Source organism: Oncorhynchus keta, chromosome 10 (assembly GCF_023373465.1).
Source record: "Oncorhynchus keta strain PuntledgeMale-10-30-2019 chromosome 10, Oket_V2, whole genome shotgun sequence".
Taxonomy (NCBI): domain Eukaryota; kingdom Metazoa; phylum Chordata; class Actinopteri; order Salmoniformes; family Salmonidae; genus Oncorhynchus; species Oncorhynchus keta.
The window spans coordinates 34,177,983-34,205,900 of record NC_068430.1 but is presented as its reverse complement, the minus strand read 5'-3'; the positions used below and the strand labels follow the sequence as shown (position 1 = coordinate 34,205,900).

General features: G+C 40.6%; 1 long non-coding RNA gene across 1 annotated transcript; it reads right to left on the bottom strand.

The window, feature by feature from the left end:
* Positions 1–1,007: 1,007 nt before the first annotated feature.
* LOC127932206 (uncharacterized) lies at positions 1,008–27,561 on the bottom strand. The gene is made up of 3 exons (XR_008144535.1): positions 27,270–27,561; positions 22,363–22,435; positions 1,008–1,532 (listed from the first exon to the last, which is right to left on the bottom strand). It is a non-coding gene; the product is annotated as an uncharacterized LOC127932206 (long non-coding RNA).
* Positions 27,562–27,918: the final 357 nt, after the last annotated feature.

Here is a 27,918-nt window from a genome sequence, read left to right as displayed (position 1 = left end):
ATAGGGAAGGGCCGTAAATGCATCTGGTTGTTAATGAAGACCGAGGTATTCTATCTCCCTGTTCTGTTGCAGGTATTTTAATGTGTGCCGTAATGTGTGTGCGTTTGTTCACAGTATTCTGTCTTATCCGTGTCCGTGGGTATTACATTTGACACGTTATGTATTGTGTGTGTTGCCATCAATGTGTCAAACTGTGAGAATAAATAGACAATACTTTAGGTCATGTCTCCATTAACACCTTTGAGAAAAAATAGCTTTCTGGCAGATCATCTTCCCTTGTTCTTACTCTTTGTCTCTCTCTGTTTCCATTATGATTATTTCATTTTTTAACTTCTGCATCTGTTTTCAAACCAGTGTTCAAGATTACATGCTCTGAGAATGCTTGGAAAAACAAAAATCCCCAATGTGTTCCATCCACTCTCTCCACACAATATGATTACTGCTCTTTTGTTTCCTGATTTTTCAAGTGATTTTCAATCATTATCTCAGCTGTATGAAATGCTAGGGCTAATTACTGAAATTGCACATACCAGGGATGGCATATTCCATCGTAATCAACTACGGTATTTCACAGCCTTTGCCTATGAAATGTCACCCTATTCCCTTTCTGCTGCACTACTTTTAACCACTACTCTGGTCAAAGTTAGTACATTATATCGGAAATAGGGTGCCATTATACAGGAAATTTGGCACTCAGAGTCTACTCTCGGAACACTACCCTGAGAATAAAAGTAATTAAGTCTGAGCAGCTGAGCTTTGCACATCACTTGTGTTTGCTTTTCCAGTTGTACTTTGATTAGCCCTTGGGGGATTCCTGTGAAACTGCAATAAGGAAAATTAAGTTACATTTTTGTATCTCTTTCATAAGTCACAAGACAAGACCATTCACTGCCTTAAAATAAATCATATTTTTTCCTGTCATTTTCTACAATCTCAAATGGTTAAGTTTTTGTTTTTGTTTTATAGCAATACATAATGCTCCAGGGCTAATTTTGTTTGTGTTTTATTTTTTCCGAACAGAAAACAACATTTATGAAGCAAACATTATTCGTTATGTCTAGCACAGAAAATATTTCAATAGTTTAACCATATTTTGCAGAACAGTGATTCAAATATGTGTTTCTAAATATACAGTCAAAAGATTGTTACTAGGGTTTTCAGGATGGCATTCAAGGGGTTTTCTTTATTTTTTACTATTTTCTACATTGTAGAATAATAGTGAAGGCATCAATACTATGAAATAACACATATGGAATCATGTAGTGACCAGAAAAAGTGTTAAACAAATCAAAATATATTTTAGATTTTGGATTATTCAAAGTAACCACTCTTTGCCTTGATGATAGCTTTGCCAACTCCACCTGGAATGCTTCCACATTGTGGCTACTCTGGTCCAACTCCACCGGGATGAGGTCGGGTGATTGTGGAGGCCAAGTCATCTGATGCAGCACTCCATCACTCTCCTTCTTGGTCAAATAGCCCTTACACAGCCAGGAGGTGTTGGGTCATTGTCCTGTTATTGGGTCATTGTCCTGTTGAAAAACAAATGATAGTCCCATTAACTTCACTAGGGTAGGGGGCAGCATTTAGAATTTTGGATGAAAAGCATGCACATAGTAAACTGCCTGCTACTCAGGCCCCGAAGCTAGGATATGCATATAATTGGTAGATTGAGAGAAAACACCCTAAAGTTTCCAAAACGGTTAACATGTCTGTGAGTATAACAGAACCGATATGGCAGGCAAAAATCTGAGGAAAATCCATCCAGGAAGTGCTTTTATTTTGAAAGGCTGTTTTTCCATTGAAAGCCTATCCACCATACAAAGACTTAGGACCCAGTTCACGATCTCTATGGCAGTTCACGATCTCTACATGTGGTCAGTCTTCAGGCATCGTTTCAGGCTTTTACTCTGAAAAATGAGGGAGATACAGCACTTTCAATAAGTGGACAGTGGAAATTTCCAGACATGAGTCCAGCGCATGACCGGGAGCGCGCCTTTCTTGTTTCTCCTTTTCTATTGACGAAGCTTTTGTCCGGTTGAAATATTATTGATTATTTATGACAAAAACAACCTGAGGATTGATTTTAAACATCGTTTGACATGTTTCTATGAACTATGGTAATTTTTTGATTTTTCGTCTGTCTGTTGTGACCGTGCTTTGTTCCAATGGATTGCTGAACAAAACGCACCAAAAAAAACTGAGGTTTTTGGACATTAAAAGGGACATTATCGAACAAAACTAACATTTATTGTACAACATGGAGTCTTCGGAGTGCAACCACATGAAGATCAAAGGTAAGAGATACATTTTATCGCTATTTCTGACTTTTGTTACTCCTCTACTTGGCTGCTAACTGTTTGTAATGATTTGTCTGATGGGTGCTGTTCTCAGATAATCAGATGGTTTGCTTTCGCCGTAAAGCCTTTTTGAAATCTGACACAGCGGTTGGATTAACAAGAAGTTTCTTTAAGCTGGTGTATAAAATTTGTATCTTTTATGTATATTTATTATTATTGAGAATTTCTGTTTTGTTGAGTTTCACGTTCTGCAATTTCACCGGATGTTGTTTGAGACAGTGGATTATTTAACAAAACGCGCAAACAAAACTGAGGTTTTTGAATATAAACATGGACTTTATCGAAGAAAAACAAAACAAAACCATTTATTGAGTAAACGGGAGTCTTCTGAGTGCAAACATATGAAGATCATCAAAGGTAAGTGGTCCATTTTATCACTATTTCTGACTTGTGTAACTCTACTTGGCTGAGAACTGTTTGTAATGATTTGTCTGCTGGGCGCTGTTCTCAGATAATCCCATGGTATGCTTTCTCCGTGAAGCCTTTTTGAAACCTGACACCATGGTTGGATTAAAAAGAAGTTTACCTTTAAACCCATGTATAACACTTGTATGTTTCATTAACATTTATAATGAGTATTTCTGTTTTTGAATTTGGCGCTCTGCAATTTCACTGGGTGTTGGCCAGGTGCGACGCTAACATCCACACCCCCTAGAGAGGTTAAACGCAAACCAGACTGGATGCCATATCGCTGCAGAATGCTGTGGTAGCCATGCTGGTTAAGTGTGCCTTGAATTCTAAATAGAACACAGACAGTGTCACTAGCAAAGCAACCCCACACCATCACACCTCCTCCTCCATGCTTCACAGTTCACCTACTCTGCATCTCACAAAGACAGAGTTTGGAACCAGACATCTCCAATTTTGACTCATCAGACCAAAGGACAGATTTCCACCGTTCTAATGTCCATTGCTGTAAGGATCGATGCTGGTAGAGACGAAAAGCTTGTACAGAGAGTGAACATTGAATTATCAACGGACATGGAACGGAACAGGATAGGACAGTGTCTGGAAATTAACACATAACGACATTAATTCAGACACCGGGAACAAACGGGGAAGCAGACAGTTATAGACGGGGCAATCAACTAAGGGAAGGAGTCCAGGTGAGTCCAATGAGCGCTGCTGTGCATAATGATGGTGACAGGTGTGCGTAATGAAGGGCAGCGGGAGCAGGCGTGACAATTGCTAGGGTTTCTTGGCCCAAGCAAGTCCCTTTATCTTATTGGTGTTCTTTAGTAGTGGTTTCTTTGCAGCACTTAGACCATGAAGGCATGCTTCACGCAGTCTCCTTTGAACAGTTGATGTTGAGATGTGTCTGTTACTTGAACTCTGAAGAATTTATTTGGGCTGCAATTTATGAGGCTGGTAACTCTAATGAACTTTTCCTCTGCAGCAGAGGTAACTGGGTCTTCCTGTCCTGTGGCGGTCCTCACGAGAGCCAGTTTCATCATAGCGCTTGATGGTTTTTGCGACTGCACTTGAAGAAACTTTCAAAGTGCTTGACATTTTCCGGATTGACTGATCTTCATGTCTTAAAGTAATGATTGACTTTTATTTCTCTTTGCTTATTTGAACGGTTCTTGCCATAATATGGACTTGGTCTTTTACCAAAATAGGCTGCCTTCTGTATACCACGCCTACCTTGTCACAACACAACTGATTGGTTCAAACGCATTAAGAAGGACAGAAATTCCACAAATGAACTTTTAACAAGGCACACCTATTAATTGAAATGCATTCCAGGTGACTACCTCACGAAGCTGGTTGAGAGAATGCCAAGAGTGTGCAAAGCTGTCTTCGAGTCAAGTGTGGCTACTTTGAAGAATCTCAAATATAACATATATTTTGATTTGTTTAACACTTATTTGGTTACTACACGATTCCATATGTGTTATGTGTTATATCAATCTACACACAATAACCCATTAGGACAAAGCAAAAACATGTTTTTAGAAATGTTTGCAAATGTATTAAAAATATAAAAAACAGATACCTGTTTGCATAAGTATTCAGACCCTTTGCTGTGAGACTCAAAATTGAGGTCAGGTGCATCCTGTTTCCATTTATCATCCTTGAGCTGTTTCTACAACTTGATTGGAGTCCACCTGTAGTAAATTAAATTGATTGGACATGATTTGGAAAGGCACACAGTCTATATAAGAGGTCCCACAGTTGACAGTACAAGTCAGATTAAAAACCAAGCCACGGGGTCGAAGGAATTGTCCGTATAGCTCCGAGACAGGGTTGTGTCGAGGCACAGATCTGGGAAAGGGTACCAAAATAAAAGTCTGCAGCCTTGAAGTTCCCCAAGAACACAGTGGCCTACATCATTCTAAAACGGAACAATTTTGGAACCACCAAGTCTCTTCCTAGAGCTGGCCGCCAGGCCAAACTGAGCAATCAGGGGAGAAGGGCCTTGGTCAGGGAGGTGACCAAGAACCCGATGGTCACTCTGACAGTGACCATCGGACAGAGCTCCAGAGTTCCTCTGTGGCGATGGGAGAACCTTCCAGAAAGACAACCATCTCTGCAGCACTCCACCAATGAGGCCTTAGTGGTAGAGTGGCCTCTCCATAGTAAAAGGCACATGCCAACACGCTTGGAGTTGCACCTAAAGGACTCAAGATTATCTGGTCTGATGAAACCAAGATTGAACTCTTTGGCCCAAAGAGGTCCTCCTCACGTATGGATCAAACCTGGCACCATCCCTACGGTGAAGCATGGTGGTGGCAGCATCATTCTGTGTGGATGTTTTTCAGAGTCAGGGACTGGGAGACAAATTAGAATCGCGGGACATAAGAACGGAGCAAAGTAAAGTGAGATCCTTGATGAAAACCTGCTCCAGAGCACTCAGGACCTCAGACTGGGGCGAAGGGCTTGAGAGTATCTGCAGAGAAGAATGGGAGAAACTCCCCAAATACAGGTGTGCCAAGCTTGTAGCGTCATACCCAATAAGACTCAAGCTGTAATCGCTGCCAAAGGTGCTTCAACAAAGTACTAAGTAAAGGGTCTGAATACTTATGTAAATATATTTTTTTATTATAATATTTCTTTTTTAGCAAACATTTCAAAAACTTGTCATTATGGGGTATTGTGTTTAGATTGATGATGAAACAAACAAAAATGGAATCAATTTTAGAAATAGGATATAACGTAACAAAATGGGGGAAAAGTCCGTGTCTGGATACTTTCCGAAGGCACTATTTAAAAACGATCTTAAAGGGCAAGCCACTGACTGAGTTGACAACTGATACCCAAAACATAAATATTTGTCTAAAAAAAAAAAATGTAATATTGAAAAATATGAATTTGAATATTCCCAATAAAAACAACCATTCTATCTGCAAGACAATCTCACACTCAATTTGTGCAAAATGTATTTCAGCAGATTTTGTTACGTTTTTGTGGGTCTTAATTTGTGTGAAAATACACACATTTGGTGTGACTTAATTCGTAGGAAAATACAAAGAAAACGGGTGCGACATCATTCATAGGAATATACATTTTTCGGGGGAAAACTTCGGAACAATATTTTATTATTTATTGGAGCAATGCATTTTGGGCAAAGGTGTTCTACACTGCCTTTTAGAAAATAACAACCCAATATTGTTAATCAACCAGTTTGTCACCAAAATACTTAGAATGTAATAGTAGCCTTACATTTTTTTTACTAGTATTATTATTAATGCCAATGCTGTTTTCTATGCTTGTTTTCGCTTAATACTTTGGGATACTGGTGCTATGTCAGATTTTTAGGGTTAACCAACAGATTGGAGAAAAATCTGTTTTTGTCTTTTTTGTGTGTGGTATCGATGAACATATTTGATTGGGGAATAGGGTTACATTTTCATGATGGGAAATAAATTCATCAATAAATGTAGAGAAACCAAACACTTGCAACATAAAATCTTTGGTTTAAATTCCCCTGGTGCAACTGCATGGTATTTGCAACGATAACAAGTCTGGACTGTGATCAAAAAGAGCCATATCAATGCAGTTAAACAAGTTAACGTAAAATTAGGAATTATGTTGGTTTACACTTATGGCACTTCCAAGGCCATTTCATGATGATTATTACAGTTGTGTCAATCATGTTATATACTTAGGCTATTGTAACAAAGCATATGCCAGCATTGTAGGCCTACTGCCTCTGCCCAGAGGCCTACTAGACTTTCAAGGCAACAGGTGTTAGAGTTCACTTTTCCACATGTAAGTTCTGGTTAGACTCCCTGTTGCAGCTTTCACTTTCTTTCATTACATTGGCGGCAGTGTTGGGATCACGTCAAGCTCACATCTAGTTGTGTGATCTTGTGATGGGAAGCATTCTGTTTTTCAACATTGTGTTGGATGTAATTACATTTCTATACAGTACCAGTCAAAAGTTTGGAGACACGTACTCATTCCAGGGTTGTTCTTTATTCTTACAATGTTCTACATTATAGAAAACTATGAAATAACACATATGGAATCATGTAGTAAACAAAAAATTGTTAAATCAAAATATATTTGAGATTCTTCAAAGTAGTGTGGTGGATGAATCAGAATTAGTTGGGTAACATAGATAAGATGTTTTATTTGCATAATATGCTTATGTGAGATACATGTCATTAGGATGTATCCCTTTGGACTATAGTGTTGGCAGTTGCACTTTTCCCTTCTCAGCTAGGGCTCAGTCACTTGGGGCCCAGAGAGGGGAGAGGTCAGGCTTGTCTTTCACATGTCTCTGGTGCTATGCAGAATATCAGAAAGAGAAGAGGACAGAATGGAACATCATCTTCTTATGTGAATGTGTCTTTACCTATTCTTAAACCACGTGAAGGGATGGCGTAATTAATGTGGAACCAATTACTTGTCTCCCTGTCTGTACGCCAGTCACTCCCTCCTTTTCCCATTGGAGGGAGGTGTATGGCAGTGTCTGGAACCATTGTATGTCCCCTCTGATGTTGCACTTATCTTGAGATAGTTTATGACCTAGAGGCTCACTCCCCTCAGTGAGCTTGTCCAGGAGTAGGGGTTTTACTTGAGATGGGAGTATCTAGAGTTGACAATTGATATATGCCATTGGATGAGTTGGTGTTTTTGTACTAGAAAGTACCAGGAACGAGATTAGAACCTCGTCTTGGAGACCAAACTGAATGATAATTTATAGCAAATGCTATCTGGCTATGGGATACTCCTCTTTTAAGTAAAAGTCTTTCTTTTTGAACAGTTCCTATTATCTGTGGTTTGTCATGTCGACTAGGGGGGTGGATGTTTGCTATAAAAGATCGGTTGCCATTATGTTGACACTCAACTATTCATTAGAGATAGTGAATTGTTGAAAGTCAAATGCTATTGCAAAGCTTAATTATTATTAATGGTGTAGTTTAAGTATAACTCTGACTGGTGTGTGAAGTGTCTCTCTCTCTCTTTGGTAATACAGAAATTAATATACCACAGTAGCCACACATGCCTTGACAGATTTTCACAATCTTGGCATTCTCTCAACCAGCTTCATTGAGGTAGTCACCTGGAATGTATTTCAATTATCAGGTGGGCTTTGATAAGTTAATTTGTGGAATTTCTATCCTTCTTAATGCGTTTGAGCCAATCAGTTGTGTTGTAACAAAGTAGGGGTGGTATACAGAAAAAAGCCCTATTTGGTAAAAGACCAAGTCCATATTATGGCAAGAACAGCTCAAATAAGCAAAAAGAAACAACAATCCATCATTACTTTTAGACGAAGGTCAATATGGAAAATCTGAAAGTTTCTTCAAGTGCAGTCGCAAAAATCATCATGATGAAACTGGCTCTCATGAGGACCGTCACGGGAAGGGAAGACCCAGAGTTACCTCTGCTGCAAAGGATAAATTCATTAGAGTTTCCAGCCTCATAAATTGTATAACCCTCCACTTCCTTCCATGCTAGCAAATGTGCAATCTTTGGAGAATAAAATAGATGACCTACGCAGAAGATTAAACTACCAACGGGACATTCAAAACAGTAATATCCTATGCTTCAAGGAGTTGTGGCTGTACAACGACACTATCAACATACAGCTGGTTGGTTAGATGCTGTACTGGCAGGATAGAACAGCGGCGTCTGGTAAGACAAGGGGCGGCGGACTACTTATTTTTGTAAATAACAGCTGGTACACGATACAGTGCCTTGCAAAAGTATTCATCCCCCTTCGCGTTTTTTCCATTTTGTTGCATTACAACCTGTAATTTAAATTGATTTTTATTTGGATTTCATGTAATGGACATACACAAAATAGTCCAAATTGGTGAAGTGAAATGAAAAAATGTTTAAAGTTTAAAATGGAGAGGTGGAGCCCTTAAATAAGATCTTGTGCAACCAATTACCTTCAGAAGTCACATAATTAGTTAAATTAAGTCCACCTGTGTCCAATCTACGTGTCACATGATCTGTCACATGATCGCAGTATATATACCGTAATTTCTGGGCTATTAGGTGCACCTGAATATAAACCGCACCCACTGAATAAAAAATAAAAAAAGTATTTTGTACATAAATAAGCTGCACATGTTTAAGCCGCAGGTGCCTACCGGTACATTAATTTGTTTAAACTTTACACAGCTTTTAAACGAAACACGGCTTGTAACAAAAATAAATAGGCTTTAACGAAACACGGCTTATAACAATTTTTTGTTTGTTTTAAATAGCAGTAAACAGTAGCCTACCAAGAAAGTAATTGGTCACCATCTTCCTCCTCCTGTGCACTGAAACCACTGAAGTTCTCCTTCGGTGTCGGAGTTGAATAGCCTCCAAATTGCTTCATCCGATGTTGGATCGCTGCCCTCTTCAACACGCAGCAGTCCAGCCTTTCGAAACCCGTTGATGATAGTGGATTTTTTGACAATGCTCCACGCTGTCAGCAGCTCTATTTCCTTTTCCAACAGCCAGATCGATCGCCTTCAACTTGAAAGCTGCATCATATGCATTTCTCCTTGTCTTTGCAATGATGAGGGTGACAAAATTACTACCGTAATCAGAATGATGGGAAGTTTGAGCGCGCTCGATTTACGTCACATTATGTGACGGTGCTCAGTTTTTTGGCGGCATGAATCTTGTGAAAGCGGGAAAAATCCATAAATTAGCCGAGTCATTGTATAAACCGCGAGGTTCAAAGCGTGGGAAAAAAGTAGCGGCTTATAGTCCGGAAATTACGGTACACCTGTTCTGAAAGGACCCAGTGTCTGCAACACCACTAAGCAAGCGGCACCATGAAGACCAAAGAGTTCTCCAAACAGGTCAGGGACAAAGTTGTGGAGAAGTACAGATCAGGTTTGGGTTATAAAAAAATATCCAAAACTTTGAATATCCCACGGAGCACCATTAAATCCATTATTAAAAAATGGAAAGAATATGGCACCACAACAAACCTGCCAAGAGAGGGCCGCCCACCAAAACTCACGGACCAGGCAAGGAGGGTATTAATCAGAGCGGCAACAAAGAGACCAAAGATAACCCTGAAGGAGCTGCAAAGCTCCACAGCGGAGATTGGACTATCTGTCCATAGGACCACTTTAAGCTGTACACTCCCCAGAGCTGGGCTTTACGGAAGAATGGCCAGAAAAAAACATTGCTTAAAGAAAGAAATAAGCAAACACATTTGGTGTTCACCAAAAGGCATGTGGGAGACTCCCCAAACATATGGAAGAAGGTACTCTGGTCAGATGAGACTAAAATTGAGCTTTTTGGCCATCAAAGAAAACATTATGTCTAGCGCAAACCCAACATCTTTCATCACTAGGAACCCCCCCTGTAAGCTCCGGACTGGGGACCGTCGCTGGAGACTCCGGACTGCAGACCGGACTGCCATGGATCATCACTGGAGGCTTCGTGTCATGGATCATCACTACAGGCTTCGTGCCATGGATCATCACTGCAGGCTTCGTGCCATGGATCATCACTGGAGGCTTCGGGCCATGGTTAATCACTGGAGGCTTAGGGCCATGGATCATCACAAGTATGCTCTTTCTAATTCTCTCTTTCTCCCAGGGGACCTGAGCCCTAGGACCATGCCTCAGGACTACCTGGCATGATGACTCCTTGCTGTCCCCAGTCCACCTGGCCGTGCTGCTGCTCCAGTTACAACTGTTCTGCCTGCGGCTATGGAATCCTGACCTGTTCACCGGACGTGCTACCTGTCCCAGACCTGCTGTTTTCAACTCTCTAGAGACAGCAGGAGTGGTAGAGATTAGAGGTCAACCGATTAATCAGAATGGCCAATTAATTGGGGCCGATTTCAAGTTTTCATAACAATCGGAAATCTGTATTTTTGATTTGGATTTTTTTAGACCTTTATTTCATCTTTATTTAACTAGGCAAGTCAGTTAAGAACACATTCTTATTTTCAATGACGGCCTAGAAACGGTGGGTTAACTGCCTCGTTCTGGGGCAGAGCGACAGATGTTCACCTTGTCAGTAATATAATATAATAATATATAATAAATGTCAGCTCGGGGATCCAATCTTGTAACCTTACAGTTAACTAGTCCAACATAATAACGACCTGCCGCTTTCTCGTTGCACTTCACAAGGAGACTGCCTGTTACGCGAATGTAGTAAGCCAAGGTAAGTTGCTAGCTAGCATTAAACGTATCTTATAAAAAACAATCAATCATAATCACTAGTTAACTACACATGGTTGATGATATTACTAGATATTCTCTAGCGTGTCCTGCGTTGCATATAATCTGACTGAGCATACAAGCATACAAGTATCTAAGTATCTGACTGAGCGGTGGTAGGCAGAAGCAGGCGCGTAAACATTCATTCAAACAGCACTTTCGTGCGTTTTGCCAGCAGCTCTTTGTTGTGCGTCAAGCATTGCGCTGTTTATGACTTCAAGCCTATCAACTCCCATGATGAGGCTGGTGTAACCGAAGTGAAATGGCTGGCTAGTTAGCACGCGCTAATAGCGTTTAAAACTTCACTCGCTCTGAGCCTTGGGGTGGTTGTTTCCCTTGCTCTGCATGGGTAACGCTGCTTCGATCTAGTGGCTGTTGTCGTTGTGTTGCTGGTTCGAGCCCAGGGAGGAGCGAGGAAAGGGATGGAAGCTATACTGTTACACTGGCAATACTAAAGTAACTATAAGAACATCCAATAGTCAAAGGTTAATGAAATACAAATGGTATAGAGGGAAATAGTCCTAGAATTCCTATAATAACTACAACCTAAAACTTCTTCCCTGGGAATATTGAAGACAAGGAACTGAAACGTTAGCTTTCTTACATGGCACATATTGCACTTTTACTTTCTTCTCCAACACTTTGTTTTTGCATTATTTAAACCAAATTGAACATGTTGCATTATTTATTTGAGGCTAAATTGATTTTATTGATGTATTATATTAAGTTAAAATAAGTGTTCATTCAGTATTAGTGTTAGTAGTGTTTTAATTGTCATTATTACAAATACATGTAAAAAAAAACAAAACGGCCGATTAATCGGTAGCGGCTTTTTTTTTTTTGGTCTTCCAATAAATCGGTAGCGGTATCGGTAAAAATCATAATCGGTCGACCTCTAATAGAGATACTCTTAATGATCGGCTATAAAAAGCTAACTGACATTTACTCCTGAGGTGCTGACTTTCTGCACCCTCGACAACTACTGTGATTATTATTATTTGACCATGCTGGTCATTTATGAACATTTGAACATCTTGGCCAAGTTCTGTTATAATGTCCACCCGGCACAGCCAGAAGAGGACTGGCCACCCCTCCTAGCCTGGTTCCTCTCTTGGCGTTTCTAGGGAGTTTTTCCTAGCCACCGTGCTTCTACACCTCCGGCGCAGGATATACTGGGCCGTGCAGGTGGACTGGAGGTCTGGAGCGTAGAGCTGGCACAACGAGTCCTGGCTGGATGCTCACCCTAGCCCGGCAGCTGCGGAGCGCTGGCACAGAGCACACCCGGGCTGTGAATGCGCACTGGAGACACAGTGCGCATCACTGCATAACACGGTGCCTGACCGGTCACACGCTCCCCACAGTAAGCACAGGGAGTTGGCTCAGGTCTAAACCCTGACTCCACCAATCTCCCCGTGTGCCCCCCAAAATGTTTTTGGGAGCTGCCTCTCGGGCTTCTGTCGTTGACTTAACTCTTCTTATCATCGCCATTCCATCTGCTCCCTTGGACGGCGATACTCTCCGGCCTGCGTCCAAGGTCCTTCTCCATCCAGGATATCCTCCTATGTCCACTCCTCCTGGCCACGCTGGTTGGTCCATTTTTGGTGGGATCTTCTGTAACTGCTCTCGTTCGTGGTAGAAAGAGTAGATCAAGGCGCAGCGTGGAAAGTGTTAATGATTTTAATTTTAAAAAACACTCAAACAAAATAACAAAATCTAAAACGCAGTTCTGTCAGGCAACAGTAACTAAACAGAAAACAAGATCCCACAACCTAATGGTGGGAAAAAGGGCTGCCTAAGTATGATCCCCAATCAGAGACAACAATCGACAGCTGCCTCTGATTGGGAACCACACTCGGCCAAAAACAAAGAAACAGAAAACATAATTTCCCACCCGAGTCACACCCTGACCTAACCAAACATAGAGAATAAGGATCTCTAAGGTCCTGGCGTGACACCCCCTTCTTTTACACCGCTGCTACTCTCTGTTGTTACCATCTATGCATAGTCACTTTAATAACGCTACCTAAATGTACATATTACCTCAACACATTGACTCTGTACTGGTACACCCCCTGTATATAGTCTCGCTATTGTTATTTTACTGCTGCCCTTGAATTACTTGTTAGTTTTATTATTTTTTAAACTTTGGTCTGATGAGTCCAAATGTGAGATTTTTGGTCTTTGTAAGACGCAGAGTAGGTGAACAGATGATCTCCGCATGTGTGGTTCCCACCGTGAAGCGTGGAGGAGGAGGTGTGATGGTGTGGGGATTCTTTGCTGGTGACACTGTTTGTGATTTATTTATAATTCAAGGGACACCTTACCAGCATGGCTACCACAGCATTCTCCAGTGATACTTCATCCCACCTGGTTTGCGCTTAGTGGGACTATTATTTGTTTTTCAGCAGGACAATGGCCCAATACACCTACAGGCTGTGTAAGGGCTATTTGACCGAGAAGAGTACTGCATCAGATGACCTGGCCTCCATAATCACCCAACCTCAACCCAATTGAGATGGTTTTGGGTGAGGTTGACCACAGAGTGAAGTCAACAAGTGCTCAGCATGTGGGAACTTCTTCAAGACAGTTGGAAAAGCATTCCAGGTGAAGGAAAGCTGTCATTAAGGCAAAGGGTGGCTAAATATAAAATACATTTTGATTTGTTTTTGAACAATTTCTTGGTTACTACATGACTCAATGTGTTATTTCATAGTTTATGTTTTCACTATTATTCTACAATGTAGAAAATAGTAAAATAAAGAAAAACCCTTGAATGAGTAAGTGTGTCCAAACTTTTGCCTGTTGCTGTATCTAGTTAAGAATGGATACGCAACAATGGGCGTGACGGATAGAAGTAGTCACTACAGGTGTGATCAAGGCTTACATCAAAGTTGCCTGATGCTGAATGGAAAGTGCATTGTCCTGATCAGTTACTCAGAAGAAAATCCTTTGACTGTCTTATTGATAAGTTAACTTGCCAGTGTGGACCCAAATCAAAGACATTCTACACATTTACAAACTACCTTTTTAAGATGTGTATACAACCATGGTAGTGGAGGCTCCTCAGAGGAGGAAGGGAAGTACCATCCTACTCAGTGAATTTCAAAAAAGATTTAATTGTAAAACATTTAAAAAGGTATACTTTTTAGATAAAACTATACTAAATATAATCACGTCACCAAATAACTGATTAAAACACTATTTGCAAAGGTCTACAGTAGCCTCAACAGCACGCTGTAGCGTAGCACCAGGGTGTAGCTGGAGGACAGCTATCTTCCGTCCTCCTCTGGGTACATTGATTTCAATAAAAAAAACCTAGGAGGTTCATGGTTCCCCCTTCCATAGACTTACACAGTATTACGACAACTTCCGGAGGATGTCCTCCAACCTATCAAAGCTCTTGCAGCATGAACTGACATGTTGTCCACCCAATCAAAGGATCATGTAACGGTTTTCTTCCGTTGAAGGAGAGGAGGACCAAAATGCAGCGTGGTTAGTGATCAACATGTTTAATATAGACGATATACAAGAACACTACAAAATACAAAACAACAAATGTGAAAACCGAAGCAGTCCTATCTGGTGCAATGACACAAAGACAACCATCCACAAAGTACCCACAGAATATGGCTGTCTAAATATGGTTCCCAATCAGAGACAACGATAGACAGCTGCCTCTAATTGAGAACCAATCTAGGCAACCATAGACATACAAACTACCTAGAAAGGAAACAGCCCCATACACATACAAAACACCTAGACTAGAAGAAACACATAAATCCCCCATGTCACACCCTGACCTAACCAAAATAATAAAGAAAACAAAGATAACTAAGACCGGGGTGTGACAAATCAGATAATGAATCTAGTACTGAAAGCATAAACTACAGCTAGCTAGCACTGCAGTGTATAAGATGTGGTGAGTAGTTGACTCAAAGAGAGTGAAAGACAATAGTTGAACAGTTTTGAACATATTCATTTCTTCCAAAATGAAGGAAACGCAAGAGAGAAATAGCGAGAGAGAGTGTGTCATTTTTTTTCACTTTCAATTACTTAGCTAGAAAATGCAGCTAGCTACAGGGATGCTGTGTTAGCTCGGTGGCTATGATTTTCCAACACCAACTACTTATTTATTGACTCCGGGGCCTGCCGGTGTAACTGCTTACTGAATGTACACTAAGTTACTGCATGATTGCAGCGAGTTTACTACCACATTAGTTTTATTGGCTATGCTGACTATGACGTTACTTTAGCTAACTATGTACATACAGTAGGCTGTGTGTAGCGGTTGGCTTGGAAAGGTTTTTTCACCTGGTCACATACAACTGATGTGTTATGCATTGAAGTCCACAAGCAAATGGAAGAGAATGAATATAATGTGGCTGTTTTGAGAGTGAACTGCAGTTACGCGTGATCAGGGGTGTATTCATTCCGCCTAATTTGTTGAAAAACGTTTCTTAAAACGGAACAAAACGGGGATAAACATACCTGAATTTGTGCAAACTCTCGTTTGCAACTGTTGGACTAACAAGTACACCCTATATCAGCTAGATGCAGTCAAGAGTGTGCAAAGCGGTTTTGAATGTCACCTCAAATTTGTCTCTCGACCTGTGTGCACCTACGTTGTAAAATTTCATTCATAGGATAGGTTGTAGTGTACCTATGATGAAAATTACAGGCCTCTCATCTTTTTAAGTGGGAACACTTGCACAATTGGTGGCTGACTAAATACCGTTTTGCCCCACTGTAGGTACACTTCAACTGTGAGAGACAGAATCTAAAACAAAAATCCAGAAAATCACATTGTATGATTTTTAAGCAATTAATTTGCATTTTATTGGATGACATAAGTATTTGATACATCAGAAAAGCATACTTTAATATTTGGTACAGAAACCTTTGTTTGCAATTACAGAGATCATACGTTTCCTGTAGTTCTTGACCAGGTTTGCACGCACTGCAGCAGGGATTTTGGCCCACTCCTCCATACAAACCTTCTCCAGATCCTTCATGTTTCGGGGCTGTCGCTGGGCAATACGGACTTTGAGCTCCCTCCAAAGATTTTCTATTGGATTCAGGTCTGGAGACTGGCTAGGCCACTCCAGGACCTTGAGATGCTTCATACGGAGCCACTCCCTAGTTGCCCTGGCTGTGTGTTTCGGGTCGTTGTCATGCTGGAAGACCCAGCCACGACCCATCTTCAATGCTCTTACTGAGGGAAGGAGGTTGTTGGCAGAGATCTCGCGATACATGGCCCCATCCATCCTCAATACGGTGCAGACGCCCTGTCCCCTATGCAGAAAAGCATCCCCAAAGAATGATGTTTCCACCTCCATGCTTCACGGTTGGGATGGTGTTCTTGGGGTTGTACTCATCCTTCTTCTTACTCCAAACACGGCGAGTGGAGTTTAGAACAAAAAGCTCTATTTTTGTCTCATCCGACCACATGACCTTCTCCCATTCCTACTCTGGATCATCCAGATGGTCATTGGCAAACTTCAGATGGGCCTGGACATGCGCTGGCTTGAGCAGGGGGACCGTGCGTGCGCTGCAGGATTTTAATCCATGACGGCGTAGTGTGTTACTAATAGTTTTCTTTGAGACTGTGGTCCCAGCTCTCTTCAGGTCATTGACCAGGTCCTGCCGTGTAGTTCTGGGCTTATCCCTCACCTTCCTCATGATCATTGATGCCCCACGAGGTGAGATCTTGCATGGAGCCCCAGACCGAGGGGGATTGACAGTCATCTTGACCTTCTTCCATTTTCTAATAATTGCGGCAACAGTTGTTGCCTTCTCACCCAAGCTGCTTGCCTATTGTCCTGTAGCCCATCCCAGCCTTTATCCCTGATGTCCTTACACAGCTCTCTGGTCTTGGCCATTGTGGAGAGGTTGGAGTCTGTTTGATTGAGTGTGTGGACAGGTGTCTTTTATACAGGTAACGAGTTCAAACAGATGCAGTTAATACAGGTAATGAGTGGAGAACAGGACGGCTTCTTAAAGAAAAACTAACAGGTATATGAGAGCCGGAATTCTTACTGGTTGGTAGGTCATCAGATACTTATGTCATGCAATAAAATGCAAATGAATTACTTAAAAATCATAGTGTGATTTTCTGGATATTTGTTTTAGATTCCGTCTCTCACAGTTGAAGTGTACCTATGATAAAAATTACAGACCTCTACATGCTTTGTAAGTAGGAATACCTGCAAAATCGGCAGTGTTTCAAATACTTGTTCTCCCCACTGTATATACAGAGGAAAGCCCAAAAAATTGTCAGACTCCAGTGGCGTAAATCATAGACTATTCTCTTTGCTACTGCACGGCAAGCAGTACCTGAGGGCCAAGTTGTACCGGAGCGCCAAGTTGTACAGGAGAGCCAAGTTGTACCCGGAGAAGCAATAAGACTGCTAAACAATGAATAAAATGTTGTATTCGGCATTGTATTTGGCGCATATGACAAAGTTTGATTTGATTATGAGCGTTTTCAAGTGCAACATTAATAACAATGGTTTTGGGAAAAGCTCAAACATTTAATGATGCTCCTATGAAGGTTCTAACGATGAACTTAGCGTTAAGATGCTTTTGGGAAACCGGGCCCAGAGCAATTATTTACATATACACTAGATAACTGACAGTGGGAGCTTCTCCATTTTTGTACCCCACCATTGTGAAATAGTTTTGGAAGCTATAGAAAATGCATTTATTAATGTCTAAAAATGTTTTTGCCATGTTTATTATATCACATACACCTTAATGCATACTTTAAATTATATTTTGTGAGCTAAACATACAAATAATAAAAATAAAACATTTTCCTTGAGGTATACTTACAAAAAAAGTATACTATGTAATTTTGTACTTGAAACATTTCAAATAAATTCTGTAGAACCATTTACTGTATTTCAATAGAGGATTCATCATAGATATAACCCATTTTAAAGTAGTTAACTGGGTGGGGATTCCTATAAGAATAAATGGACTACTTTAAAATGAAGATAGACATCTTGGTACTTGTGCCAGCGCCATTGAGGCTATCTAGCTCTATGGGAGGACTGCTTCTTCTGAAAAGTACCAATATGGCCGACCGGTGGCTTCCAAGCCTCTCATTTGCCAATACATAGCATCTGCACTTTAGTCTTTATATACATCATTGTTTCAGTCTTTCAATGGGCATGTTGTCTCTGCCCAGGCATTTCTGACGCATGCCAGACCTTACAATGCCTGGATAGGTATTTTACATATCAGCTAACGACATCGTATGTTATAGAAATCGGGTGTGCAACGGCAGTCGATGTGGCACGCAACCATTTTATGGTGCATACAACATCTCAGCAGGGGAAGGCGACCAATCTGTTCATTCACTGCAAAATGTATTATAGAAAACCCAGCAGTGGAGGCTGCTGAGGGGATGACGGCTCAAAATGTATGAAACGGAGAAAATGGAATGGCATCAAACATGTGGAAACCATATGTTTGATATATTTTATACCATTCTACTGATTTCGCTCCAGCCATTACCATGAGCCGGTCCTCCTCAATTAAGGTCTTACCAACCTCCTTTGAAACGGGTGGGTATAATTTGAGGAACATTCCAACAGGAATCCGTTCCAAAAACTTCGCAAATATCAAGGTTGCCAACAAACAACGCATACAGAGTCATATAACAGTAGAATGAGATACCGGGTAGGGAGTGAGCTATGCAATTACGTTTTTCACTCACCACGTTTATTTGGAAAAATGTCTCTCTTCATTCTGGTAGCCTTCACCATTTCTCGTTCGTTGGTTTAGTTATTAATTCACCTGCATTTGCCGGTGAACTCGGTTGCACCTCAATTGGGGAATCGCTGTGGTTGAAATGTAAATAATGACCGCTAGCCCCAGTATTTTATTAGCTAGGTGGCTTGTACACAATTGTTACTGATGATACTGTATATACCTACTCGTACTACAGAAACATGCATTGTGTTTTGCCAAGTTCTCTCTGTGTTAATCCTGTTTCCCAAATATAGTAGGTAACTTGTGTCTATGTCGATGTTGTTGAGTTCATATTGCCTAGTTAAAAAAAGATGAAATAAATTAGAACATTTAAAATATATACTTTGACCTATTTCAGGTAATCCCAAGATGCTTGATTCACTACAGCTGCTCTTGAATAACTTTCCAGTCGTTTCTGCTTTACATTCCGAATTTTGAACGTCTGTTTATTGGACATATATACACTGCTCAAATAAATAAAGGGAACACTTAAACAACACAATGTAACTCCAAGTCAATCACACTTCTGTGAAATCAAACTGTCCACTTAGAAAGCAACACTGATTGACAACAAATTTCACATGCTGTTGTGCAAATGGAAAAGATAACAGGTGGAAAATATAGGCAATTAGCAAGACACCCCCAATAAAGGAGTGGTTCTGCAGGTGATAACCACAGACCACTTCTCAGTTACTATGCTTCCTGGCTGATGTTTTGGTCACTTTTGAATGCTGGCGGTGCTTTCACTCTAGTGGTAGCATGAGACGGAGTCTACAACCCACACAAGTGGCTCAGGTAGTGCAGCTCATCCAGGATGGAACATCAATGCGAGCTGTGGCAAGAAGGTTTGCTGTTTCTGTCTGCGTAGTGTCCAGAGCATGGAGGCGCTACCAGGAGACAGACATCAGGAGATGTGGAGGAGGCCGTAGGAAGGAAACAACCCAGCAGCAGGACCGATACCTCCGCCTTTGTGCAGAAGGAGCAGGAGGAGCACTGCCAGAGCCCTGCAAAATGACCTCCAGCAGACCACAAATGTGTATGTGTCTGCTCAAATGGTCAGAAACACACTCCATGAGGGTGGTATGAGGGCCCAACGTCCACAGGTGGGGGCTGTGCTTACAGCCCAACACCGTGCAGGACGTTTTGCATTTGCCAGAGAACACCAAGATTGGCAAATTCACCACTGGCGCCCTGTGCTCTTCACAGATGAAAGCAGGTTCACACTGAGCACATGTGACAGACGTGACAGTCTGGAGACGCCGTGGAGAACGTTCTGCTGCCTGCAACATCCTCCAGCATGACCGGTTTGGCGGTGGGTCTGTCATGGTGTGGGGTGGCATTTCTTTGGGGGGCTGCACAGCCCTCCATGTGCTCGCCAGAGGTAGCCTGACTGTTTTAAGGTTTTAGTGTGTGTGTGTGTATATGTGTGTGTAGTGTAGGTCCTCTTGATGTCTAGGTGTCAGCACAGCTTCAATAATGTCACACCAGGTTCACAACATGTTTTCATGTGTAACAAATGAAATTGTATTTGTCACATGCGCCGAATACCACCTTACAGTGAAATGCTGACATTAAGCCCTTAACCAACTATTTAGTTGTAAGAAACATGTGTTAAATAAGAAATAAAAGTAACAAATAATTAAAGATCAGCAGTAAAATAAAAACAGCGAGGCTATATACATGGGGTACCTGTACAGAGTCAATGTGTGGGGGCACCTGTTAGTCGAGGTAATTGAGGTGTTCCTTTCAAGTCCAGTGGTGTAAATTACTTAACAAAAATGTATTTAAACTACTCCACTACATTCTGTTTATATCTGGGGGGTTTTGTATCTGTACTAGTACTCTTTGTTTCTTTACAACATTACATTTTACTTCACCACATTTCTAATGAAAATAATATGTTTTACTCCATACAGTTTCCCTGGCACCCAAAAGTACTTTTTGCATTTTGAATGCTAAGCTGGACAGGAAAATGGTCCAATTCAAACACTTATCAAGAGAACATCCCTGGTCATTCCTACTGCCTCTGATCTAGCAGACTCACTAAACACATGCTTAGTTTGTAAATTATGTCTGAGTGTTCCCATGGCTATTTCTTAAATAAAAATACAAGAGAATTGTGCTGTCTGGTTTGCTTAATATATGGAAGGTCAAATAATTTATACTTTTACCACTGATACTTAAAGTATCTTTTAGCAATGACGTTTACTTAGTATTTTACTGGGTGACTTTTACTTGAGACATTTTCTATTAAAATATCTTTACTTTTACTGTGGTTCTGTAGCTCAGTTGGTAGAGCATGGCGCTTGTAACGCCAGGGTAGTGGGTTCGATTCCCGGGACCACCCATACGTAGAATGTATGCACACATGACTGTAAGTCGCTTTGGATAAAAGCGTCTGCTAAATGGCATATATTATTATTATATATTACTCAAGTATGACAATTGGGTACTTTTTCAACCACTGTTCAAGACATTTAGCACCCAATACCCAACAGTCACTTGGTGGCTTGAAGTAGGAGTGCTGAACTAGGATCTATTTAGCATTTGTGAGTAGAATGAATAACATTACTTTGACGGGGGGTGGGGTGTACTGATTCCAGTTCAGCATTCTTAGCCTGAGACATTTCATAAATGCGTACAGAGGAGTACTTTTCTAAGATCAGCTTTGCCTAGATCATTCTGAATCAGGAGGATTATATTGTTACTCCACGACATAGTATGTTATCACAACTCTATTAAAAGGACATTCTATACAAGGTGCCACTTCAGTCATTCTATTTGATGGGAACTAGCCCCTACCCCCCCTACACACCAAGTTAGCTCTTTCATGCCAACTAAAGGCAACATTACAAATGGCTTTCTAAAACTTGCTCTTCTCAGATTTGAACTCTCAAACTCTGGTTTGGGGAGCAACCACCATAACCACTACTCTACCAGACAGACAAAGACTAAATATTAAGGGGTACTTGAAAATGCACACATCAAACACAACATTTCAGAGGTTGGAGAATGGTGTGGGGGCTTGTACTTCTTGGATCCACCAAGAATTGTTAGGTCACTCTCACTCAGATATGGTTAACATTGCATAAATCTTGGCAAAATGTGTAGAATTGCAGCAAATTCACTGTAATACTGCACCTTTTCTCTGCTCCATGGCAAAATGAGTCTAATTGCATGAAATGTATTCAAAATTGCTAAACCTTTCCCTGCACAATGGCAAAATGGCCACAATTGAAATGTAAATAATTAAACTTTCAATTCCTCTCCACCGTCAAGAGCACTACAACGTTTTGCCAGCGAGGTGGGCAGCCCCTAAACCAAATATTGGTTAGGGCCCCCAAAAGCCATGTTAAGATCCAAATGAACAACATAACATGGACAGAGGGGGACCTGGAACTTCATCCACAAATCATCTCAGAGTAATTGCTGATCTAGGATGTGTCTATAATCTTATTCTTGTTGTAAACTGCAAACCTGATCCGAGAGGACACTCCTACTCTGAGACTCTTGATACGTAAGGCCCCAGGTTAGATTGAATGTTAACACTTGGCTCCTGGGGTTGAGTGGGGTCATATGGGTATCAAACTTCATGCTAATGAAATTACCTGGAGTAGGAGTGATGAGTTATTGCTGATGTGGACGAGGCAGAGACTCAAGTGTTTCCACTGTACAAGATATCTGTGGAATGGTTACAGACAATATACAGGTGAGGTCAAAAGTATAGTGCAGCTGACCGTAGTGGCTCGCTCAATCTTTACATATATCCCTCCTTTTGTCCTCCCTAGAAGTAATCACTGATTAGAAATGACTAGACAGGTTAAAGCCATGGAGTGGAGCCTTTGGTTTCACCTGCCCATTCCTGTCTAAGCAATGATTACTTCAAGGAGGGAGGAGTTGCTCAGTAATTTGTATCAAACATCTCAGTTCTCCCAAAGTGCCCCCTTTCAATTTTCTGCATGAACAGGAAATGTGGTGGAAAGTCCTTTTGGGCCATGCATACGGAAATCTAATGCTTTTACATTTATGGCGAATAGTGAATCATATTATGTACGCCCTTCAGGAGAAGTGAGTGTTTGATATCATTACACAAAATTTAAATATTGATCGTCACAAGTGATTTCTTACAGACATCCCACCAAATTATGTTAAATATATTTCAAAAGGACAAATTAAGAAAGACTACAAATGAAATGCATCACCCACATGAAACATATTCAATGTCTACATGAACAAATATAGCAATGTGCAGAATAAATTAGCAATTTCAACTGTCATTGATTGACATTTCCCCTCATCCCAAATCACGTCATGTCTACATCAAGTAGCACCTTTCCATCCAACTGCACCGTAGGTCAGCCCACATGGGACAAGTGAGGGATTTTTTTTTCACACGCTAGATCAAACAATGAAAGTTCAGCAGGATGACATCCAGAATGTGGAAATTTAAGGCCCTTTGTAAGGGGTCAAAGGTCACAATAGGGCAGAATGAAAAGTATCACCAATAACCAGAGACTGGATGTATTATTAGTGTATTTGTATACTGTTCTGCATATACACAGAAAGAACCTGGTTAATTTTTCACCCGTTAGTTGAAATTTCTCTACCCCACACTGTCAGATTGATAGTTGTCGTAGTTCATGAATGTCTTTGACAGGCAGGAAAGTTGTGGTTAGCTAATGGCCAACTTTCACCAAAATTGAGAAATGTGTTGTTCTTGTGTATATGTAAGACGTAAAGCATAATAAATGCAAAAAGTAACTAAATGTTTTCTGGTAGGGTCCACTACATCATAGGCCCTGTCCGGGGAAATCATAGGCCCTGTCCGGGGGAACCATAGGCCCTGTCCGGGGGAACCATAGGCCCTGTCCGGGGGAACCATAGGCCCTGTCCGGGGGAATCATAGATCATGGCCAGTGTCTCCCGACCCCTCGTATCTCAGCCTCCAGTATTTATGCTGCAAATGTTTGTGTCAGAGGGCTAGGGTCAATCTGTTATATCTGGAGTATTTCTCATGTCTCATGCACCATCTAATTCTCTCTCTCCCTCTCTCCCCTCTTTCAGAGGACCTGAACCCTGGAACCATGCCTCAGGACATCCTGGCTCGATGACAACAACCTCTCCCTCAATGTGAGCAAGACAAAGGGGCTGATCGTGGACTTTAGGAAAAGGAGGGCCGAACAGGCCCCCATTAACATCGACAGGGCTGAAGTGGAGCGAGTCGAGAGTTCCAAGTTCCTTGGTGTCCATATCACCAACAAACTATCATGGTCGAAACACACCAACACAGTTGTGAAGAGGGCACGACAAAACCTTTCCCCCCTCAGGGGACTGACAATATTTAGCATGGATCCCCAGATCCTCAAAAAGTTCTACAGCTGCACCATCGAGAGCATCCTGAGAGGTTGTATAACCTCCTGGTACGGCAACTGCTGGGCATCTGGCCATAAGGCGCTACAGAGGGTAGTGCGTACGGCCCAGTGCATTACTGGGGCAAAGCTTCCTGACATCAAGGACCTATATACTAAGCATTGTCACAGGAAGGGCCAAAAAAAATTGTCAAAGAGCCCCCACCCTCCCAGTGTTTTTACACTGCTGCTACTCACTGTTAATTACAAATGCAAAGTCCCTTTACAAATGACCTCAACTAACCTGCACATTGACTCGGTACCGGTACCCCATGTATATAGCCTCGTTATTGTTATGTAATTGTCACGTGTTACTTATGGATTTACATTTTTTTACTTTAGTTTACTTAGGAAGAATTGTCTAAACTCTATTTCTTGACCTGCATTGTTGGTTAAGGGCTCGTAAGTAAGACCTTCACGGTAAGGTCCACAGCTCTTGTATTCGGCGCATGTGACAAATAAAATTTGATTTGGCTTGGTTTTTGCTCTGGCATGCACTGTCAACTGTGGGACCTTATATAGACAGGTGTGTGCCTTTCCAAATCATGTCAAATCAATTGAATTTACCATAGCTGTACTCCAATCAAGTTGTAGAAACAGCTCTAGGATGATCAATGGAAACAGGATGCACCTGAGCTGAATTTGAGACTCATTGTAAAGGGGATGAATCATTATGTAAATAAGGTATTTCTGTTTTTTATTTGTAATTCATTTGCTAAAATGTATAAACCCCAATATTCACTTTTTCATCATAGGGTATTTATTGCGTGTAGATTGAGGGAAAATATTGACGTAATCGATTTTAGAATAAGGTTGTTAGGTAATAGCATGTGAAAAAGAAAAAGGAGTCTGTCTGTCTGGTAGAGTAGTAGTTATGGTGGTTACTCCCCAAACCAGAGTTTGCGAGTGCAAATCTGAGAAGAGCAATTTTTAGAGAGCCATTTTTGATGTCACCTTTTGTTGGCATGAAAGAGCTAACTTGAGGTGGGTAGGGGCTAGGTTCGCATCAAAAAAAAAAGACTGAAGTGACACCTTGTATAGAATGTCCTTTTAATAGAGTTGTGATAACATACTATGTCGTGGAGTAACAATATAATCCTTGTCTGCATCAAGCCAACTTTGACCTGGGGGCATGCTTTGTAGACCATTCAAAGCGTTCCGTTCGATACCTTGTCCCCAAGAAAAAAACCCACGTTATGATATTTTATAGACAGTAGTAGGCAAATGAAGGGACAAAGTTCCAATATTAAGATGATGGAATAACATTTCTAGGGTCTAATTACTGTTAATTGGAAACACGTCCCTTTTGAATTTCGTCTCCCGTTCCTAAACACATACATCCTATATAGTGTAGGTTTTGAAGATTTATAATCTATGCTTGTAGTCATCAGAAGAAGATTGAGGAACAGTTGGTGGATCCAAGGTGTTGACAACAGACTGCATAATTAGCTAAATGAGTCCAGGCAACTGAGAAATTTGTTCAGCCAATGGGTTTTAGTGTTTTAGCAATTGAGAAAAACTGTAATAGAAAATGTCTCAAGTAAAAGTGAAAGTTACCCAGTAAAATACTAAGTAAACATCATTGCTAAAAGATACTTTAAGTATCAGTGGTAAAAGTCTAAATTATTTGACCTTCCATATATTAAGCAAACCAGACAGCACAATTCTCTTGTAATTTTATTTAAGAAATAGCCATGGGAACACTCAGACATAATTTACAAACGAAGCATGTGTTTAGTGAGTCTGCTAGATCAGAGGCAGTAGGAATGACCAGGGATGTTCTCTTGATAAGTGTTTGAATTGGACCATTTTCCTGTCCGGCTTAGCATTCATAATGCAAAAAGTACTTTTGGGTGCCAGGGAAACTGTATGGAGTAAAAAATATATTTTCTTTAGAAATGTGGTGAAGTAAAATGTAATGTTGTAAAGAAACAGAAAGAGTACTAGTACAGATACAAAAAAAACAGATATAAACGGAATGTAGTGGAGTAGTTTAAATACATTTTTGTTAAGTAATTTACACCACTGAACCTGGTGGGACATTATTGAAGCTGTGCTGACACCTAGTGGACATGAAGAGGTCCTACACTACACACACTATTACCTTAAAACAGATAGGATGCTTTAAATAAGGATGCTTTAAATAAGTTGCTCTTTTTTATTAGACACTAATATATGTCCAATAAACAGACATTCAAAAGTCGGAATGTAAAGCAAAAACGACTGGAAAGTTATTCAAGAGCAAATGTAGTGAATCAAGCATTGGGATTACCTGAAATAGGTCAAAGTAGATATTTTAAATGTTCTAATTTATTTCATCTTTATTTAACTAGGCAATATGAACTCAACAACATCGACACAAATTACCTAATATAATTGGGAAACAGGATTAACAGAGAGAACTTGGCAAAACACAATGCATGTTTCTGTAGTACGAGTAGGTATATACAGTATCATCAGTAACAATTGTGTACAAGCCACCTAGCTAATAAAATACTGGGGCTAGCGGTCATTATTTACATTTCAACCATAGCGATTCCCCAATTGAGACGCAGCAGAGTTCACCGGCAAATGCAGGAACACCGGAAATAATAACTAAGCCAACGAACGAGAAATGGTGAAGGCTACCAGAATGAAGAGACATTTTTCCGAATAAACGTGGTGAAAACGTAATTACATAGCTCACTCCCTACCCGGTATCTCATTCTACTGTTATACGACCCTGTATGCGTTGTTTGTTGGCAACCTTGATATTTACGACGTTTTTGGAAAGGATTCCTGTTGTAACGTAACTCAAATTATACCCACCCGTTTGAAACACAGGTACATTTTGCCCAAACTGTGCATTTTAGTCATGATGTCGCCCATTTCAGCACAATGGTCAACGTAGGCTATTATTACAGTTGTATATTGTTATACTACCAATATATAATCAATTGTATTTCATGTAATATAATGAAAGAATCCTCCATGAGAAAGACAAGCTGTCAGTTATCAACTAGAATAAAAGGATTCATATTCGTGTAAATATGGGATGCCGTTGATTACCATTATAAACCATTATACAGCAGCAATAATGAAAAATTAAAATTGTTTGTTACACTTACTTTGCCAAGCTTCGTGTAATACAAAATAAATCCAGAATCCGAGGTTTTATGAGCTACACAATTAGCAAAAAATATGTTATGTTAGAAACATGCGAGCTGTCAATCCTACAACATTGCGAATAGCGTGTTTTCAGAATCAGAAACATTGTGAAAACTGTTGTGTCCTTTGTCTATTGCTATTAGTTAATGTTTCTAACTTGTGAATTAATTAATTCATGCCGATTTCCAATTATCAGTTAGCCTGTGAAATATTATCAGTATATAAACAAATACAGCAATTCATTTAAATCAAGAATACTTGCATTTGAATTCAAGCGCCGGAAGAAAAGAGGGTGGACCTTTCTGTTTTCATACCTCACTTTCGAAACGTAATTTCTTGGAAGTCTTTTGAGATGGTGCTAGGTTTCGATCTCGCTCTTCCGTCTTATTTTACTCCCTCTGCTGAACTGAGTTTGTCCCACCTTAATTCGGTAATCATAGATTGTCATGTTCTTTTGACCAATCATGAATGCTTAACAGTGTTTTCCGGAAGGCCCAAACGTACCCCAATGGGACCAATCAGCTTCTGGAAATGTTTTAAGGCAGAAACTGGACTTCCGTATTTCATCCATTTCGGCTCATCGGATCCAAATAAAACGGCAATAAGAAA